The 5,827-nt window shown below is 43.1% G+C and overlaps 1 long non-coding RNA gene across 2 annotated transcripts; it reads right to left on the bottom strand.

The window, feature by feature from the left end:
• Positions 1–213: 213 nt before the first annotated feature.
• Positions 214–3,941, bottom strand: LOC146761048 (uncharacterized). 2 transcript variants are annotated; one of them, XR_014945822.1, is made up of 3 exons: positions 3,826–3,941; positions 1,181–1,261; positions 214–335 (listed from the first exon to the last, which is right to left on the bottom strand). It is a non-coding gene; the product is annotated as an uncharacterized LOC146761048 (long non-coding RNA). The 2 variants fall into 2 exon arrangements; XR_014945821.1 differs by lacking the exon at positions 3,826–3,941 and adding an exon at positions 2,559–2,696.
• Positions 3,942–5,827: the final 1,886 nt, after the last annotated feature.

The following is a 5,827-nucleotide window of genomic DNA, read 5'->3' as shown; positions in this document are numbered from 1 at the left end:
AAATGGCAGAAAATGCAGGCTTTTTCTGTCTTTTCTTAACAGAAAGAAAGAGAAACAGTACTTGATAACTTTTCCCCAAACTTACAAATAGTTGCTGAAAACAACTGTCTGCATGGATGCTCCATCTTCTCCGTACATGAAACGTTTCCCATGCTTCTGCTGTAGAACTAGAAGAAGCTTTTGCCAGGTGCTCTTTGAATCTCACATTTGCTCTTCAGAAGAAAACAGTCACAATCTGGGACAGATGGAGAGCCTTGAGATGTCATCCTGTTGTCTCTCTCTGTAAGGTGTGCAAAGTCTAAAGCCTTGGAGTGGATCCGTCTTTCCATGTTCCCCTGAAATGGTAAAGTCAGTCTTAAAGATGAAATCCATACTGACCTCTTCTTGGCCCTTCTATAATTTCAACCATTAATATGAAAGGGCAAAAATTGTCATCTCATGCTTCCCTTGACCCAGCAGAGCAAAGCCACAGTGGGGACTCTGTGTAAGACATGACCCTGGGGAAAAAAGGAACATGAGATCTCAGCATGGGGGTTGGAGGCAAGAAGTCAAATGTATCGAAAATGACAGCACCACATCAGTTAATGCCATGTGATAAGGGAGTCCTGCTGGGTTTTACGTCCTTCTGCAGAGACATACTTGAAGGCTGGCTGCAACCGGTAAGGAAGATTTCTCCCCAGATCCAGAAACAGATTGCAGGTATTTCAGTAGGACAGATCATGACAAATATCTTTCCTCAGGACAATCATCAGGAGCTACACTGAGGATAACAGAACTACCCCACAAGATGAACAGAAATCTATGCATCTTCAAACAAGACAGGCAGGTTTATGTGCAGTGCTATCTTACAAACTTCAGCTTTGCTCACGTTTCTCTTCTCTTGGCCATCCTTGGGTCCCCATCTCCAAATATGGTGCTCTTTATGCCACTTGGGAGTAAGGGGTACTAACAAGAAAAATAAAAGGTATTCTAAAGAGGAAACATCTTTAATAATACTAAATCTAAAACACTGCCACCAATTAAAAGGTCAGGGAGAGAATTTCTCAGACCAAGACAAAAAACACAGGTTATGCAGAAAGTCTGCCTACAAATAGCTTTCCTTTCTCCCTCAAATGCTAATGAGCAAGGATGAATTTGCTTGATACAAACGCCAGCACATCACACACAAGCTGTCACTTACCTTCTGCAGCCTGCTGGGACACGCTGCAGTCAGGAGCTTACCAAGCTACGGTCTTACTACGCAGGCTGCTAGGGTGCCTTGCTGAAAAGAGAATACAAACATACCTGCTCAGGTTGGGTCAGATGAAACTGTTTCATCCAATTTGATATAGATCAGATGATCCCTTCTGCTCTATAAAAATCTAGTCTGCCAATATGCTAAGATAAAATCGTACAGTCCCCAGCTTTTAAAAGCTTTTGCATTTACAGACGACCACCATAACCTCTCACATAATTTCACCAATTTAAATAAACTAAGCATTCTAATCCCTCTCCATATTTTTCTCTCTCCTTTCCCTTGGTCACGTGGGCATAAAATCTCAGTTTTTTGTCCAGTTTCAGCTCAGAGAGAGTCCCAGCTCACAAGAGAAGCACTTACATGAAGTATCGCATATCATACTGTATTTCAAGTTTCAAAGACCATCCGATTCACCTGCATCATCTCTGGCTTAAACTGTCTTAGTTTAAGCACTCATCACCACTCTTGACCAAGGGATGCTCAGGAGACACACCCCTTTGCTCTACACATATGCAATTGCCCCCTAACTGCACAGCAGCCACCCATTAACTATTTCTGGCACCTGATGGCCCAGACTGACTCATGAAGCTGCAATATAGCAGATTGTAAAGACACTAGATAGGCAGATCTAAGCAATGGAATATGGACAAACTAGAGTAGGGAGACCCTGGCATATCCAGAGCTTTCCATAGTTACATAGGCAAAGGGCTAAATTCATACAATCCAACATAAGTCTTCTGGGAATGCCAAGAATTCAACACTTAGCCTTGAAGGGAATCTTGTGAGCAAATACCCTTCTTGCCAAGTCCTGTTGCATATAGTTGCAAAATACAGGATATAGAATTACCAAAGGTCTCTCAGAGCTCCTCCTGTGAAAAAGTTATTCACGAGGACAACAGGACTGAGTGGAAAGGAGAGATCTCATGCTGATCTCTAACATTCTGGGTTTGTTTCAGCGCTCTGTTGTTAAACAAACAATCAAAAATCCCACCTATTTTAAATATAGAAACCATATGGACCAATCCATAGAACACTAAGCTCAGAGTTCAAAAGGCTGTGTTACAGTCTCATCCTTGCCAAGGGACAAAGCATGAGTTCATGCATTGTTTCTGCCTCTACTTTCATGCATGCAGGTCAGACACTCAAACACCTATTGCTTTGGGGTTTTTTTAAGATGTATCATGGCTTAACGTTGTTTTCTTTAATTCTATCATTAGTTTAAGATTTGGATGTACAGATCCACTCTGCCTAGAGCTTCTCAGCAGTCCTGGCATTTTTAAAACACAGAAGGTAAAGGACCACACCTGGATATCATACCAACCTTGAAGAAAGAGGCAAGGCTGGGCTCTTCTTTGAGCTGGAGGGAGGTGCTTCAGGGTCCAGCAAAGTCCTCTCATGAATTCAAGCTGCAACATCTACTGCCTGCATATTACAGACCCCTGGGATGTTGGCCTTTTCCATATAAAGGCATTCTGCATGAGGATAGGAGTAAAGCCAGTGCGAAACTGGTGTGATGTTTTTACGTTCAGCTGGGTGCCCAGATTTTTACAGCTCCTCAATGATTAAAAGGTATACAGTGATAAAATGAGTCAACAAAGAAAATCATGTTCTCTTAAGTATCAAATAAAAGTTTTGCCTTTTGATATAAGACCTTCCCTAACAGATCTAGAGACTTCAACAAAGCAGAAAGATGCCTTTGTAGGAAGAAAAAGCAACAGATAAAGTGCATTTAAATGGATGGTGACTCTTGTTCTAATAGTCATCAGCATGAAGAGCAAAGGGACAAAATGTAGAAGACTGTAAAAAGAGACATGCAAAAGCAAGACATTGTGAATGAAGGTGTTATTAATAAATTCCTGTCAAAGCCAGACAGTTTGCACCAATAAAAATGTCAATAACTGACCCAAAGACCCTTAAGAAGAGGAAGTTTGGCTTGGCTGATCACTCAGCAAGGCAAACATCAGCACTAAGCACAGTGCAGATCTGCCCTTTTGGGTCTGCTCCATGACAACAGTTGCAGCCTACTGTAGGGAACCTGCTTTAGCAGATGTTTCTTCCAACTGTAATGATTCTGTGTTATTATGTGTTTTCAGATGTACTTTGTATTTTCCTTACCACTCAAAATGTGCAAGTGCTACTTAGTGAAACACCAACTTAATCCCCAGCTTCAAAATCTGGAGGGTCAGAACTACTACAGCATCTTCAACCAGCAGCACATTTATTCCTTGAAGCCTTGCTCACATTTAGTCCTAAAAAATATTACATTTCAGGACCACGAGTTGCTCTTCAAATATTAAAACATCATACGACCTTAAATACCTCGTGTAGAAGGAAGGATGAATCCTGAATTCCTGGCTAACAATCACTGAGCATCTAATGCAGCGCCTAAGGGCGAGGTTCTAAATACTGCAGCCCATAGGGCACCGTGCGGCTGCAGCGGAGCCGCCGCGCCCCCTGCAGTCCCGGCAGCGCTACGGCGGGGAGCGCGGCCCCTCGTCCCGCCTGCAACAGCCGGCTTCCACTGTATAATGATAACTAAAAAAATCCAAGAGAAACTTTGCAAGACCTGAATTTGCTCTAAAACTCACGGATAAGTAAGAAGCCGAGCCGTGAGTTTGCTCGTGGTTTACCCCGAGGAAGCTGCGCTGCAAAGCATCCCCTGGTTGTCCATCAGCCGCCTTTTCCACCTCGTCGTACAGCTGCCGTGACCGAGGTCAAGTGATATGTCACTCTGTCAGATCACACAGGGAGGCAGTGGCTCTTCCCGGATTAGGACGATTCCACAAGGCCCTCTGAAAAAGATTTGTAACAAATGTCAGCCCCAACTGTCCGCTGCTCAAAGCATATGTTTAAAGCTCTTAGACATCTCAGTCAAAAGGTATTGTAAATATAGGGACAAAGCTAGTAAATGCCTCGTTGTGGAGTTTCAATAATGGCAAACCGGGATCTGGCATGAAAAACCCACACCCCAAACAGGTTTCCTTTAGCAGGGGATCCCTGCCCAGTTTTGCAGCCATTCCGAGACAGGAAAGTATTTCATTTTTATCCTCCAGCCAAAGGGGTCGAGATGCACCAGCTGAGCACAGGCTGGTGAGCTCAGAGTACAGAGGGTACAAAATAACCTGCACGCAGCCTAAGTAAACTAAGAATCTACTGTTTTAGATGGGGGAAATGAGGGTAAAAAGGAAACAAAAACAAACAACTTCAGATGGGGCTTGTTGATAAACAATGAAAACACCCAAAGCTGCCAAATCCCGCCAAAAATCCAGCCGCCACAGTGTCAATGGGGAAATACCATTGCTCTGAAACACAACCACATCACTGGGCACTTTTCCTCTCTGCACAGTCCAACCTCCTAGCTATGCAGAAGGATACGGGCCCTCTCTTAGCTCACTTTAGCTTCACACTCCTCCTTTTGAACTCATGACAACCTGGCAACAGGAAAGAAGCAATGGCAGCTTTCAAAGTGCTGCCAGAGGTGGAGGGAGAGCAAAGAAGCAGCACAGAAGTCCCAGAGCAGCACTTGGGTTTCCTGTGGAATTATGTTCTGGATTTTTTTCTCCTTTTGGTCTGCAAAACCCTTTCCCTTTGAGCGAGCATTACATGATTTTCTTTGTCTAGGTTTTGCGCTGCTTCATGAGCTACATGACACAGGAACAGGGTTTCCTCTTGGTTCTTTCGTAAACCACACAGAGAAACACCAAGTGATAAGGTATTTAAACTACAGGTCTTCTCACACTTCCAGTTAAGTAAGTGGGATTTCCTGTTAAAAAGAAACCCAGGGCTGTGCCATCACCCTTTCCTGATGCTACTTCATCAACATCTTCCTTTAAAGCACCATTTCTCTCACAGCACCTTCAGGTTTTGCCATTCCTTCTTTGCATAATGCCTTTCTTCATAAATGATACCAATCAGTGCCAAAAGTGGCAGAATTACACCCAAGATATTGATATAATGGCAACAAACATCCCAATGAAACACATAAAACTTGCAAGTAAAGGACTGGTTATGAGCATGACAGCACATCTGGCAGCTGTTTTAAACAACTGAGAGTGCTGACAAAAAGCTTCTTTCTCTTCAAACATTCAGTTTATATAGCAGAAGGTGAATTTGTTATGTGCCTTGAAAATCCCTGGCAGCCATCAAATTAATATTGTATTGCCTGCTAACATCTGGGGTTGAGATGGATTTGGGAAACAACTTGTTACACTAAACCTGTCCTGGTCCTGGACGTTGTCTGCATAAGCTGAACACCATGAGTTCTGAAAGCTATTTGGTCGCACAAGTTGTTACCAAGTAATACATTCAGTACAGGTGATGTACTTTATACAAAAGAAGTACCACATAGAAATTAAACCTGGCACAAAGACCGCTGATTGCAGAAGGAATCCGATACCACTTCCTGCCCAGATCTGTTCCTCCTTAATTTGAAGGAAAGGTTTTCTTTGGCTTCTGAGGAACGTAGGCCTTAATCCAGCAGCAAAATGACACTGGGATTGTTTTATGCATACTTACAGGTACTACACCTATTTTCTTTCGGTTTTACAAGTAAGGCAGATAGGACAGATAACTTCCCACACAAAACTGACC

This window comes from Coturnix japonica, chromosome 4 (genome assembly GCF_054131305.1).
Source record: "Coturnix japonica strain WE chromosome 4, WE-NBRP24, whole genome shotgun sequence".
Taxonomy (NCBI): Eukaryota; Metazoa; Chordata; class Aves; order Galliformes; family Phasianidae; genus Coturnix; species Coturnix japonica.
The sequence above is the reverse complement of the archived record's forward strand: the minus strand, read 5'-3'. Positions and strand labels throughout refer to the sequence as shown.